The sequence below is a fragment of the Lolium rigidum genome, chromosome 6, assembly GCF_022539505.1.
Source record: "Lolium rigidum isolate FL_2022 chromosome 6, APGP_CSIRO_Lrig_0.1, whole genome shotgun sequence".
NCBI classification, from domain to species: domain Eukaryota; kingdom Viridiplantae; phylum Streptophyta; class Magnoliopsida; order Poales; family Poaceae; genus Lolium; species Lolium rigidum.
This window is the reverse complement of record NC_061513.1, coordinates 209,210,365-209,226,586: the sequence shown is the minus strand read 5'-3', so window position 1 is coordinate 209,226,586 and position 16,222 is coordinate 209,210,365.

Here is a 16,222-nt window from a genome sequence, read left to right as displayed (position 1 = left end):
TGAACTTGATAAATCCTTAGGAGGAATTGATGAAATAATTAGTGTCCTAGGAACTTGTGTTGACCATGATAATCAAATTAATAGGATTGGCGAACTTGAAAAAGCTATGGGAACCTTGGGTTCAACCTTTTCATCTTTACAAGCTTTAGAGAGAAAGCTTATGTGGGAAAGGAGCAAAAGTTTATGTATGTCTCTAAAATGCCTAAACCAAAGAAATATTATTATAGGCCTAAAATTGACAAAGCCCCTAGTACCACTACAAATGGGGGAGCTTATGATATCAATGCTCCATCTCGTGATAATACTTGATATACACTTTCTGCGCCTAGCCGAAAGGCGTTAAAGAAAAGCGCTTATGGGAGACAACCCATGTTTTTACTCCAGTATTTTTGTTTTATATTTGTGTCTTGGAAGTTGTTTACTACTGTAGCAACCTCTCCTTATCTTAGTTTTATGTTTTGTTGTGCCAAGTAAAGTCTTTGATAGAAAAGTAAGTACTAGATTTGGATTATCATGCAGCTTCCAGATTTCTTTGTCGTCACGAATCTGGGTCTATCTCCCTGTAGGTAGCTCAGAAAATTAAGCCAATTTACGAGCATGATCCTCAGATATGTACGCAACTTTCATTCAATTTGAGCATTTTCGTTTGAGCAAGTCTGGTGGCCTAATAAAATCCATCTTTACGGACTGTTCTGTTTTGACAGATTCTGTCTTTTATTTCGCATTGCCTCTTTTGCTATGTTGGATGAATTTCTTTGATCCACTAATGTCCAAGTAGCTTTATGCAATGTCCGAAGTGTTAAGAATGATTGTTTCACCTCTCGAACATGTGAATTTTTATTATGCACTAACCCTCTAATGAGTTGTTTCGAGTTTGGTGTGGAGGAAGTTTTCAAGGATCAAGAGAGGAGTATGATGCAATATGATCAAGAAGAGTGAAAGCTCTAAGCTTGGGGATGCCCCGGTGGTTCACCCCTGCATATTCTAAGAAGACTCAAGCTGTCTAAGCTTGGGGATGCCCAAGGCATCCCCTTCTTCATCGACAACATTATCGGGTTCCTCCCCCGAAACTATATTTTTATTCCGTCACATCTTATGCACTTTGCTTGGAGCGTCGGTTTGTTTTTGTTTTTGTTTTGTTTGAATAAAATGGATCCTAGCATTCACTTTATGGGAGAGAGACACGCTCCGTTGTAGCATATGGACAAATATGTCCTTAGGCTCTACTCATAGTATTCATGGCGAAGTTTCTTCTTCGTTAAATTGTTATATGGTTGGAATTGGAAAATGATACATGTAGTAATTCTAAAATGTCTTGGATAATTTGATACTTGGCAATTGTTGTGCTCATGTTTAAGCTCTTGCATCATATACTTTGCACCCATTAATGAAGAAATACTTAGAGCTTGCTAATTTGGTTTGCATATTTGGTTTCTCTAGAGTCTAGATAACATCTAGTATTGAGTTTTGAACAACAAGGAAGACGGTATGGAGTCTTATAATGTTTACCATATGTCTTTTATGTGAGTTTTGCTGTACCGTTCATCATTGTGTTTGTTTCAAATAACCTTGCTAGCCTAAAACCTTGTATCGAGAGGGAATACTTCTCATGCATCCAAAATACTTGAGCCAACCACTATGCCATTTGTGTCCACCATACCTACCTACTACATGGTATTTATCCGCCATTCCAAAGTAAATTGCTTGAGTGCTACCTTTAAAATTCCATCATTCACCTTTGCAATATATAGCTCATGGGACAAATAGCTTAAAAACTATTGTGGTATTGAATATGTACTTATGCACTTTATCTCTTATTAAGTTGCTTGTTGTGCGATAACCATGTTTCGGGGACGCCATCAACTATTCTTTGTTGGATATCATGTGAGTTGCTATGCATGTCCGTCTTGTCTCGAAGCAAGAGAGATCTACCACCTTCATGGTTGGAGCATGCATATTGTTAGAGAAGAACTTTGGGCCGCTAACTAAAGCCATGATTCATGGTGGAAGTTTCAGTTTGGACATATATCCTCAATCTCATATGAGAATAATAATTGTTGCCACATGCTTATGCATTAAAGAGGAGTCCATTATCTCGTTGTCCATGTTGTCCCGGTATGGATGTCTAAGTTGAGAATAATCAAAAGCGAGAAATCCAAAATGCGAGCTTTCTCCTTAGACCTTTGTACAGAGCGGCATGGAGGTACCCCATTGTGACACTTGGTCAAAACATGTGCATTGCAAAGATCCGGTAGTCCAAGTTAATTAGGACAAGGTGCGGGCACTATTAGTATACTATGCATGAGACTTGCAACTTGTAAGATATAATGTACATAACTCATATGCTTTATTACTACCGTTGACAAAATTGTTTCATGTTTTCAAAATAAAAGCTCTAGCACAAATATAGCAATCGATGCTTTCCTCTTTGAAGGACCATTCTCTTTACTTTTATGTTGAGTCAGTTCACCTATCTCTCTCCACCTCAAGAAGCAAACACTTGTGTGAACTTTGCATTGATTCCTACATACTTGCATATTGTACTTGTTATATTACTCTATGTTGACAATTATCCATGAGATATACATGTTACAAGTTGAAAGCAACCGCTGAAACTTAATCTTCCTTTGTGTTGCTTCAATACCTTTACTTCGATTTATTGCTTTATGAGTTAACTCTTATGCAAGACTTATTAATACTTGTCTTGAAGTACTATTCATGAAAAGTCTTTGCTTTATGATTCACTTGTTTACTCATGTCATTACCATTGTTTTGATCGCTGCATTCACTACATATGTTTACAAATAGTATGATCAAGGTTATGATGGCATATTACTTCAGAAATTATCTTTGTTATCGTTTTACCTGCTCGGGACGAGCAGTAACTAAGCTTGGGGATGCTTGATACGTCTCCGACGTATCGATAATTTCTTATGTTCTATGCCATATTATTGATGATACCTACATGTTTTATGCACACTTTATGTCATATTCGTGCATTTTCCGGAACTAACCTATTAACAAGATGCCGAAGTGCCGGTCCTGTTTTCCGCTGTTTTTGGTTTCAGAAATCCTAGTAACGAAATATTCTCGGAATTGGACGAAACGAAGACCCGAGGGCCTATTTTTTCACGGAGCTTCCGGAAGACCGAAGAACATACGAAGTGGGGCCACGAGGTGGCGACACCACAAGGCGGCGCGGCCTAGGGGGCCCGCGCCGCCCTATGGTGTGGCCCCTCGTCGTGCCCCCGACTCCGCCCTTCCGCCTACTTAAAGCCTCCGTCGCGAAACCCCGATGCGAAAAACCACGATACGAAAAACCCTACCGAGACGCCGCCGCCGCCGATCCCATCTCGGGGGATTCCGGAGATCTCCTCCGGCACCCTGCCGGAGAGGGGATTCATCTCCCGGAGGACTCTACACCGCCATGGTCGCCTCCGGAGTGATGAGTGAGTAGTTCACCCCCGGACTATGGGTCCATAGCAGTAGCTAGATGGTTGTCTTCTCCTCATTGTGCTTCATTGTTGGATCTTGTGAGCTGCCTAACATGATCAAGATCATCTATCCGTAATACTCTATGTTGTGTTTGTCGGGATCCGATGGATAGAGAATACCATGTCATGTTAATTATCAAGTTATTACATATGTGTTGTTTATGATCTTGCATGCTCTCCGTTACTAGTAGAGGCTCGGCCAAGTTTTTACTCTTAACTCCAAGAGGGAGTATTTATGCTCGATAGTGGGTTCATGCCCGCATTGACACCGGGACAGTGGACGTAAAGTTCTAAGGTTGTGTTGTGCTCGTTGCCACTAGGGATAAAACATTGGCGCTATGTCCGAGGATGTAGTTGTTGATTACATTACGCACCATACTTAATGCAATTGTCTCGTTGTTTTGCAACTTAATACCGGAGGGGTTCGGATGATAACCCTGAAGGTGGACTTTTTAGGCATAGATGCAGCTTGGATGGCGGTCTATGTACTTTGTCGTAATGCCCAATTAAATCTCACTATACTTATCATGTCATGTATGTGCATTGTTATGCCCTCTCTATTTGTCAATTGCCCGACTGTAATTTGTTCACCCAACATGCTTTTATCTTATGGGAGAGACACCTCTAGTGAACTGTGGACCCCGGTCCATTCTTTTAATACTGAAATACAAATCTGCTGCAATACTTGTTTTTACTATTTTCTCTCGCAAACAATCATCTTCCACACAATACGGTTAATCCTTTGTTACAGCAAGCCGGTGAGATTGACAACCTCACTCGTTTCGTTGGGGCAAAGTACTTTGGTTGTGTTGTGCAGGTTCCACGTTGGCGCCGGAATCTCCGGTGTTGCGCCGCACTACATCCCGCCGCCATCAACCTTCAACGTGCTTCTTGGCTCCTCCTGGTTCGATAAACCTTGGTTTCTTTCTGAGGGAAAATTTGCTGCTGTGCGCATCATACCTTCCTCTTGGGGTTGCCCAACGAACGTGTGAAATACACGCCATCAGTAATCACGGGAGCGAACTGTGAAGCTGACAAGGAATCTGAGTCCTTTGATGAATTGGGCAACCCTTACATCGATCCCGCATATCTCACGCGTGGAACATGAAGAAAATACATCGGACCTGAACCACGAGAAAAAGTGGGCCTGCCGCAAGAAGCATGGGACATAGCGACAAGGGCTATGGACTGCACGGAGCCGATGACCACGCAAGTTTCGCCGGCAACACTTCAGGCGTATCAATACAAAATCACCCACTCCAGATGTGAGTTAGAAAAGCTTCAGCAAACACTTGATGCAAGAAAAGCCGCGACATCTGCTTCCAGCGAGTGCAGAAACAACCTAAGCCGACATTCAGGAAGTTCGGCAAACAATGGCGGAGGCCATCGGGGAAGAGCAAGGTCTAGGCTGGCAGGTATACCCAAAGGGGAACGAGGCAACCTAATACAAAACCTCGACATGTCTTTTATGTCGATAGACACGAGAGGGAACATAATCCCCAAAACGCCAGAGGCAGGATATATGGCGGCACATGCTTTCATGGTGGCATCCAAACCTTAGCCAGGAGACCCTCGATCATCATTGTACCAGGTGGCTATGGCAGGAGTCGGTGTCATGGGGGCAGCAATAGCGGGGAGAGAAATCGCACCACAACCCGAAAGTGCTCCACGTAGAAACAATCCAAGGCAAAATAGTCCTCGACACACTGTTGCGGCAGCGCGAGATGCGCGAGATGCTCCAAGAGAAGGCGATGTGAGGAACACTGTAGCTCAGGCTCGAGTGGACAAAGCACGTGAGGAAAGAACTCACGAAATAAGGACACGTGAACGTCGGCATACACCAGAGGACAGCGACGAAGACTTGTGTGTACTTCCTTGCTTTACCCAAAGGGTTCGCAAAGCTCGAGTACCCACCAGCTTCAAGTTACCTGACAACTATAAAAAGTTCGATGGGCTGCAAGATCCATATCATTGGTTAGTCGACTATCTGGAGACAGTAAAGTTGATGGGTGGAACAAAAGAAACAGCTATGCAGAGTATCCAAGTCCACCTTAGTGGATCCGCAAGATCCTGGATGAAGAAGCTGCATGAAGGATCCATAGATAGCTGGGAAACTTTCGAGGACCTGCTCGTGAGGAATTTTAGGTCTACATGCAAAAAAACCAGCATCAATAGAGCAGCTAAGGACTTGCAAGCAGAAGCCGGATGAATCAATGAGATCGTACATTCAGCGATGGAGCATCATCAAAAATTCGGCTGAACACGTATCCGAGGAAAGAGCAATATATGCGTATGTCGCAGGGATCCGAAGGACAGACCTAGTCAAAGAATTGGTAAGCTCCGTCTTCACCCTCTTCATCATTGTACATGCCACCATCTTCTTCCAACATACACGCTACCATCTTCTTCCAACATACATGCCACCGTATTCATCCATCTTCTACGCACTTCATCGTCTTCATCTCTTCTACACCGTCTTCGTCCCCCTTCATCTTCTACACCGTCTTCAACACCGTCTTCATCCGTCCTCTACATCGAACTCGATCTTCTTCATTGCAACCTTGATACCAACATATGGCTATGGACACGACCTAAGATAGATTCTCAATACAACCATTAGTCCATAGGAATTGTCATCAATTACCAAAACCACACATGGGGGCTCCATACCCTTTCAATTACCAATTGGATGTGTGACAAGGTAAAGTATAGTTGGAGCCAATGAAGATAGAGCATTCTATTTCATACAACACTAAGAGGCAGCTACAAATATTTAGTAAGGTTTAAATTCATCTAACCTTGTTTATCTTAAGGTTGAATGGATTGGCTGCATTTTAATTTAGGTGAGTAGTCTGTTGACCTCTAACTTACGGAAATGAGAGAAGCCTCAACTCGCAGTTTATATGATCTATATGCATTTCTTAATCAACATGTTCAGAAATATAACCTACTTGATAATAGTATCAGATTTTTTTGTTGGCCCTCATTTTAGACAAGGAACAATTGTGGCAGGCTGGCAACATGTGTCCTTTATTGTACAAAGTAGAATACCAACGTATCCACATTCTTGCTATTTTATATGAAGCTATTAAAAATAGTACATTTGGTTGCTCTTGGGAACTTATCTTTATTATAATAGGATTATTGTTGAGATTTGGTTGCTAAGACACTTATCAATTTATTCTTTGTGAAGAATCAACATATGCACCCCTAGTGTGAAAGGCACAACTTAATAGATAGTCAAATGTATGCATAGATTTTTTTATATGTAAGTGCTGAATTCATTTTTATTTTCTTGGCGTGAAGATGTTTGTTCATACACAAAAAATAAATGAATTTGCATGTCCTCAATGTTCCATAAAAGGGAAATTCATTTTTTAATCATGTTTGATTACAAGAAAGTGAATGAGAGTTTTTGCTTAGCATGGTCTTATGAATACATACATCTCTGTCATAAGAGTAGAAAAGAGACAATGCTGCTAAAATTAGATTTTGAAAAAGCTTTGACAAGCTAGATCACTCCTTTATTCTTAATGTACTGCAGCACAAAGGTTTTGGGAATAAATGGTGCTCCTGGATTAAGCAAATCTTAGGCTCTGCCACTTCTTCGGTATTGTTGAATGGAGTCCCAGGGGCTGTTTTTAAGTGCAGGAGAGGGGTTAGACAAGGTGACCCGCTCTCTCCCTTGTTGTTTGTGCTAGCTGCTGACACTCTACAATCAATGGTGAATCAATCTATGAGGAATGAACATTTGCACAAGCCACTACCCCTTCAGTGTTCCTCTGATTTTCCAATAGTCTAGTATGCAGATGATACTCTTGTCATCATGCAAGCAGATGTTCAACAACTTATGCACTTAATAGAAATGCTAAAGTGTTTTGGTGCTGCAACTGGGTTTAAGGTAAATTTGGTTCCTATCAATATCCTAGAGAATGCAATAAGCATATATACCTGTGCTCTCAATTGTTAGCTTGGAAATTTACCTTTCATTTACCTTGGACTGCCACTCGGTATTTCCAAACCAAGGAAGAAGCACTTTATGCCACTTATAATATGCATCCAAAGGAGATTACCATCCTGTACTATGTACTTGAAGTATGGAAGTAAACTAAGGCTTGTCAATTTAGTTATTTCCTCCCTTCCAATTTTTTGCAGAGTACTTTGAAGCTCTATCAGTGGGTCTTCGATGAGTGTGATAAATATCGAAGGCACTATTTATGGAGGAATAAATATCTGGATAACAATTCTCCACCACTGGCTTCTTGGGATATGGTGTGTCGACCAAAGGATCATGGTGGATTGGGAGTGCTTAAGTTGTCAGTGCAAAATGACTGCTTGTTGATGAAGCATATACATAAATTTTATAATCAGGAAAATATTCCTTGGGTGCAGTTGGTTTGAGAATCTGTTGACTGCCAAAACCCACCGGCGGGCAGCGGCCTTGTCAACACCGTAGAGCCGGGAAGAGCCTAGAGCTGCGGCTGGCTGAGACCCCTCCGAGCGACGGCCCGCAATGCTCTTCTGGTCACACGCGGCGATGCGAAGTGCAAGGGCGTGCCACCTGACCTATACCTGGTCGGGAAGGTGATGGGGATGCCTCGCTTAGTTTCCTGCAGGGCATACATGTAAACATTAAATACGAGCCTCGATCGGCTCTCGGGTTATCCCGTGAATCGGCTCAAAGAGCCGATCCACCCATGATTCGTACGGGGTGCACGAATACTTGGTGGTCCTGCTTGATCAAGATAAAGCTAATGAGATCTACGACGATTTAGGGTTTTCACCGCATAATCGGATCATCCTACTCCAGAGTTGGGCCTCGCGGCCACGCACGGTGCTCGTAAGCCGATCCTAAACAAGGCCTAAAAACCAACATGAAGTTGATCCTCGGAACATCCTGTTTAGGACTTGCGAACGCCACCCTACGTGCCACTCGGATCCTCCCCCTTTGTAAGGCCTAACTATTGCGGATATTAAACTAATCCTTGTAGAACAAGGAGCAATCGTAACGGATCGGATCTACTCGAATAATGATCAAACGGGGTGCCGCCCCCACACCGAGATAGGTGTGAGGGCGGCTAGATATGCAAGGGTTGCACTACGTAAGCATGCTTAAACGAAGAACAATGCTAACCCTAACACATCTATGATAACTACGTTGCTCGCCATCAAAAGCGCTTCAGTACGAGCAACGCATGAACAACGTGAGGCTTGTGCTGCCTAGATCGCAAGATGCGATCTAGGCAGCATGTCGCTTACCTGATAGAAACCCTCGAGACGAAGGAGTTGGCGATGCGCCGAGATTGGTTTGTTTGGGGTTGAACGTGAGTTGTTGTTTATTCCATAAACCCTAGGTACATATTTATAGTCCAGGGGACTTTCTAATGTGGGCGTGCACCAAACCGTGCACGAATAAGATTCTACTTTCTAAACTAAGATATAATCTACTAAAACTAAAGATACATGGGCAAAATAGCCCAAATTCTCCGTGCAAGGCCGCTTCAGAGATCTTCCCCGTGTAACCTTCCAAGCCCGGCCCTCCTCTGGATTTGTCCAAAATCTGGTGATAACACATGCCCCCCTGGTTTTGGAAATAACATTTCCAAAATCATTATGCTTTCCTTTCGAAGGGTCATGTCGTGGCAGAACAGAGCCGTTGCAGCATCCGTCATCATTATGCCCAGTCTTCTCAGCTTCTCTGCAAATTCTGATAGCTTTGGCATTGACTCCTTGGAAACTGCAAGGGCATTACACCTTCACCAGATTTCTCATTATTTAACCGTGCCGACTGATTAGCTCTCTTTATCCTCTGTTCTGTCCCGGCCATCGGCACCCAAAAACCCTCTCCTCCTGTAGCAATGTCTTCCTCTTCCTCCTCCTTCTCAAGCCTCTTCCCCCAATCTTTGCCGAAGAAGAAGAACGAGGACAGCCTTCACCCCGCAGTGAACCCCCTCTCCTCCGACAAGGAGGAGAAAGAAGGAGAAGCAGCGAAGGCCAAGGCCTCCCCCTCCGCCAAGCTCCCGCCGAAGAAGCGCCCCCGCATGTGGGCGGACAGCGAGGACGAAGATGATGACGAAGAAGAAGAAGAGGAGGAGGATGAATCCTCTTCCTCCATCGGGTATCCGCCGACCAAGCGCTTCCGCTCCTGGGCGGACAGCGAGGATGATGATGATGACGAGGAGGAAGAGGCTCCGGCCAAGGGCCGGGGCAGCAGCGACGAGGAGCTCCCTGGGAGTAGCGCCGATGACGTCGACGGTGGCGATGACGAGGACAGCGACGACTAGTAGTATAGGACTAGTAGTAGCAGTGCACTAGGCACCAGATCCCTCTTTTGAGAGCCATCAGCTCTTTCTTGTAAAGCCGCTCCTTGGAATTAATGAAATTGTTCTTCCCATTCATCCTTTAATTACTCCAATTTCATTCCTTCCGCCTGTCATGCTAAGACCGATAGCAACGCCTCGGACCCCTTTTCTTTTGGACGCTGATGAAGCCGGATTCTAACTAGCTCGAAGGCCAAGAACTTCTCAATTTTTAGGCTGCGATTTGATATCTGACTAAAATTCTTCGCAATTCCTCAGCCGACGACAACTCATCGGCTATTTTTGAGAATCCAGTCCCTTTCCTTCTCTTGCAGCACCAGCACGGTCCAAGCCTTGTACCAGACGACGGCTTTCCTTCCCATTTCCTCCCTGGGACGATCATGATGCAGTCGCGGCCGAGGTAACTCCAATCGGCTCTTAAAAAACAGGGCATCTACCAGGTTTGTTGCCCCCCGAGTCTCAGCCAAGACAAGACAGAGACGAGGATACGCCAATTAGCTGTATGGACCTGGGCTTGATCATGTCTGAGGGAGCCTCTTATACAGAGCCAGCCGATTTGATCATAAATCGGCTTCTCAAAGCAGAGAGCCTTCAAGGTGAGCTGCCCCCCGAGCTTCTTCAGTTCTTGCTGGCCAGATCGGCTCCTTTTCTTTGATGAATCTGATACAATTCATCCTTGTGAGCAGAGTCAGCCGATTTCACCGAACAGTCTGGCTTCTGAAGAACCATATAATGCAGAGTCAGGTTAAAATGTTTTTGTTTTTTTTTATTTGGCCGATTTTTCTTAATCGGCCCCCAATGTCTCTCTGCACGCATGTTCACACATGTTTTATCTGCACATGTTCATCTGATTATATGCCCCCCGAGCCGATATCTGCCGGATCATCGCGGATATCGGCTTGTATGGTTAGCCGTGGGCACCGCACTTGCACGTCGGCTTCGCAAAAATCCATGCCGACTCTCGTCCGCCGACGTGGCCACCGCTTCAGTAGATCGGTGCTGAACGCAAGCAGAACATGTGGTGAAGGTAATTTTGGCCGATTGCCGGAATCGGCCTCCATATCCATTGGAGCGCTGTCTGAAGGTTCCGTAGCGTTCCTTCATAATTTTTTGGGGCCGATCACAAGGATCACCCTCGCCTGGTTTGCTCATTGGTTTAATCTTGTTACTTGGTCAAGCTGGATAAAACCAACCCAACCTCTGACTTGATGCGCTTGCTGTCGTCCACCTTGAGTGCACCGTAGAGTCGTGGAGCACTAAGCTCTGCCGGCAAGACGAGTACCATGTTTGTGCCAGCCGATGTTTCATCATCGGCTTTCCTTTGTTTGGGGCGCCAATCCATTTTCCGTGGACGACCCTCTTCATCCAGGGTTCGCTGAACCTTTGCAGCCAGATCAGGTCGTGCCTTCCTTAGCGTATGCAGGTATAACCTTTCGGCTTCCTCCAGGCCGCGCAATCGCTGAACCCCGCGCTTTTGGGAACGGCTGAGTCCGTCAGGGCACCACCTTGGCCGGTGGTACTGTCTTCTTCTACTTCTCCCTCGTCTTCTGAATCCTCAAGATCTGCCCAACGAGGTGACTCAGCACGTTTGCTTCGTGGCGGGAGAGGCCCTAGGCGCTTGAACACAGACACGTTGGCTGCCTCCTTCTTCTTCTTGTTGCATTCTGGGCAATTGCCGATTGTGGGCAATCGGCTCATTCCTGAATCCCAGCAGTGTCTGAAGAAAGGGCAGTCCCAGTGCTTGGCGTTGTCATCTTGCTCCCTTGATTTTTCCGTGGCACGGCGCTCGTGCTCCTCCTCATCGTGATCATGCCGACGATGTCTTCTGGCTTCTCTAGCCAGACGATCTCCTCTATCATCATGATTGGACCGTCGGCGTTGGTCATACTGACTCACATATTTGTTGAGGAGGTGATCAGAGAGGGGTCGCTGATATCTTATATTCTTCACCTCTCCCTCTGTGACGTAGCGCTTGCCATCATGACGGAGCCGATCGCGTGGAGCGGCCTCCTCTCGTATCCTTGCTATGAGAGCAGCTGCCCTCATCTCCATCTTTGCCGGAGTGGTTCCCGGGTCCTACCATGTTGATGCCGAACGAGGGACCCGGCCGGCAACCCTCGGGTAGGTGACTTCCACCATGTTAACGGCGGGGAAGGGTTGGGTGTCGACCTTCATGGCGTACCGGTTGAAAATTAGCCGCCCTTCTCTATCGCCGCTTGGATGTGCCGACGCCACACCTCGCGATCGTTGGTGGCATGGGAAAGCGAGTTGTGGAATTTGCGAGTACGGCTTTCCGTTTAGCTCTTTCGCCGTGGGGAACTTGAGACCTTCAGGAATCGTCAACTGTTTCTCCTTGAGCAGGAGGTCGAAGATTTGTTCAGTCTTGGTCACGTCAAAATCAAATCCCCTGGGCGGCCCTGGTGGCTTTACCCATTTGCAGGACACGGGGTTCCTCCCCGAGTCCACTCAGCCACCGCCACTTCTTGGTCTCCCGCGTGCACTTCATCTTCCTCTCGTATCGACCATGACTACTCGCACGCTTGAACTTGTCTTGGTACAGGTCCGGGTGGCGCTGTTCATATGCTGATAGTTTCGAACCATGTGCGCTAGCGAGGGATAATCCGCTTGGGAGGCCATGTCCTTGAGCTGTGTTGCAAGGCCAGCTATCGCCAACTCGACTCGCTTCCTTTTCGGTTATACGAACCGAATAACATCGGTTCCTAAGATTCCCGAAGCGCCGGATGTACTCCGTCACCGTTTCTCCGCGCTTCGACGCAGTTGTGCTAGATCGGCAATGCTAGACTCGGAAGCTTCTGAATGGTATTGCATATGGAACCGTTCTTCCAATTGCTTCCAAGATCGGATGGAGTTTGTCCGGCAAAGAGGTGTACCATCCAAAAGCCGATCCCGTGAGGGACCGTGAAAAGAGCCTCACGCGTAGCTGATCCGACACCGAAGCCGGTCCTAGTTGAGCCAAATATCGGCCGACGTGCTCGATGGAGCTGGAGCCATCCGATCCACCGAATTTGGAGAAGTCGGGAGCCGATATTTAGGTGGCGGCGGGATCATCTCGTAATCGTCGGGGTACGGCTTGGAATAGCCGATCGCCCTTCTTTTCGGCACCATGCCGAACCGGTCTCTCGCATGGTACCGATCCGATCCGTCGTGCCGGGCTGCAGGAGTTGCACTCCGAAGATTCGCCGGGGTGGCGTACTTAGCCAGCCATGTTTGCTTTTCCAGCTCGAGCCAACTGCAGGAGCCGGGCTCGGGAGTTTCGTCGGTGTGGCGTACTTAGTTAGCCACGTCCGCTTCTCAAGCTGCGTTGCCGACGTTCCTCCCGTCTTCGCCGGAGTCCCCGATGTTGTGGCCTGGTTTGTGAGTGCCCAGTTATCACAATCTGGCACATACGTGCACGCGTATCCTTGAGGGATCTCCTTAGGCGCCTCAGTCAAGAACTGGTAGTCACTAGGGTCACCACCAATCTTGTAGACGACGAATGCCGGTGTAGTCGACACTTCAGCAGGTGCTGCCAACGCATATGGCAGCGGTGGACGGGACTGGAATGGCAACTCTCCTTGATGCGTCCCGAGAGCTGGTCCTGACGGCGAGTACTGGTGGCTCATGATCTCTCGGATTACGCGCGAGCGACACGCTCCAACACGTTGACCAAGTTTTCGCAGTGGCGATGTAGCGAGTGAGCCACCAAGTAGTTGATCTCCCGCCGCAGGCCCCGGTGCGTTCCTCCGACGGGGCAGAGAGGTCTATCCCATCGAGTGCACCTTGCGGTGAGAATCCCTTCCATCCGATGCCATGGGAACGGGTTCTCCGAAAAGAGCCGATGAGGTCGGCTTCGAGGGTGGCCTTGATCTCGTTGTATTGCTTCTTGAGCTCGTCGAGCAGCTCCTCGTAGGTGACCGGCGTGCCGTCCGCCATCTCGGATGTAGATGGCGATGTGGTTGATGTAGACGTTGGTCCCACCGGCGTGCCGGAATGTGTTGATCGCCAAAACCCACCGGCGGGCAGCCGGCCTTGTCAACACCGTAGAGCCGGGAAGAGCCTAGAGCTGCGGCCGGGCCGAGACCCCTCCGAGCGACGGCCCGCAATGCTCTTCTCGGTCACACGCGGCGCTGCGAAGTGCAAGGGCGTGCCACCCGACCTATACCCGGTCGGAAGGTGATGGGGATGCCTCGCTTAGTTTCCCGCAGGGCATACATATAAACATTAAATACGAGCCTCGATCGGCTCTCAGGTTATCCCGTGAATCGGCTCAAAGAGCCGATCCACCCATGATTCGTACGGGGTGCACGAATACTTGGTGGTCCCGCTTGATCAAGATAAAGCTAATGAGATCTACGACGATTTAGGGTTTTCACCGCATAATCGGATCATCCTACTCCAAGTTGGGCCTCGCGGCCACGCACGGTGCTCGTAAGCCGATCCTAAACAAGGCCTAAAAACCAACATGAAGTTGATCCTCGGAACATCCTGTTTAGGACTTGCGAACGCCACCCTACGTGCCACTGGATCCTCCCCCTTTGTAAGGCCTAACTATTGCGGATATTAAACTAATCCTTGTAGAACAAGGAGCAATCGTAACGGATCAGATCTACCGAATAATGATCAAACGGGGTGCCGCCCCCACACCCGAGATAGGTGTGAGGGCGGCTAGATATGCAAGGGTTGCACTACGTAAGCATGCTTAAACGAAGAACAATGCTAACCCTAACACATCTATGATAACTACGTTGCTCGCCATCAAAAGCGCTTCAAGACGAGCAACGCATGAACAACGTGGGGCTTGTGCTGCCTAGATCGCAAGATGCGATCTAGGCAGCATGTCGCTTACCCGATAGAAACCCTCGAGACGAAGGAGTTGGCGATGCGCCGAGATTGGTTTGTTTGGGGTTGAACGTGAGTTGTTGTTTATTCCATAAACCCTAGGTACATATTTATAGTCCAGGGGACTTTCTAATGTGGGCGTGCACCAAACCGTGCACGAATAAGATTCTACTTTCTAAACTAAGATATAATCTACTAAAACTAAAGATACATGGGCAAAATAGCCCAAATTCTCCGTGCAAGGCCGCTTCAGAGATCTTCCCCGTGTAACCTTCCAAGCCCGGCCCTCCTCTGGATTTGTCCAAAATCTGGTGATAACAGAATCTTACTATCAACATTCATTGCCACCTCTAAGACATAGAGACATTTCCTTTTGGTGGAGGGATTGTTTGAAATCTCTTTCTACCTATAAAAACATGGCAACTTGCTTGCTGCATAGTGGTACTACTGTCCTTTTTTAGACAGATAAATGGGATCAAGCGAATCTCTATGGCCATATTTATTTAGATTTGTTAAGGACCAAGCACAATCTGTTCATGAGTTCTTAGCAACTGAGGATACAACTCCCTTCTTCCATTTGCCCCTGTCAGTTCAAGCTATGAATGAGTATCATCAATTCCTCAATTTTCTCCAGAGTATGCATCTAACAGATGTCAAGGATAAATGGATAGCTACTACTGCTGCTCCTAGGTATGATGTTGTCTCTGCTTATAAAACCTTGATGCAACAAGAGTCTGTTTTGCCTACTATTGTATGGTTATGGAAGAGCTGCTGTCAGATAAGCACAAGGTCTTTTTTTTGGCTTTTACTCCACAACCGATTGAATACCCGAGCTATGCTGCAAAGAAAGAATTTTTATATGGCTGACTACACTTGCATTATGTGTAATCAATCAGTCCTTGAAACAAGATATCATCTATTCTTCTCGTGTCCCTTTGCAATGTGCTGCTGGCAATACCTATGCCCTGGATGGATTGAACCTGTTCTGACTGGAGATGATTATGCACATGACATGATTAATAGTCTAAAGTTGAGCATTAAGCAGCCCTTTTTCATGGAGATAATTATGCTAATTGCTTGGTCAATCTGGACAGCGAGGAATGATTTCATCTTCAAAGGGATTGATCCAAGTTTATATCGTTGCCGACACCGATTTAAGGAGGAAATGGCTCTTCTCATACACAAGGCTAAAAGAAAATCTTACAAGGGGCTTAATGCCTAGGTAGTAAGCTTTCTGTAATATTTTTAGCTTAGCCTAATTTTTTTTGCTTTTTCTGTGGTGCTTTTCTCCGGCACTACTTTATTTCCTTGTACATAATCCTTTTAACACAAAATAAATAAAAATATATGTAGTGAGAAAACTCAATGTACAATTTTTTTAAAAAATAAGAGTTTATGAACCAGCGGCTTTAGAAAGGAAAAGAAATTGACCAATGGCCAGAGTGAATTGTTCTCTATAAATTTTCACGGTTATTTGAACAACTCAATATAGTCTGCTTATGTTAGTATATGTGCCAGGAAATACCGGTATATGTTCCATCCTCACGAATAGCAAGGCATTGTGCATGC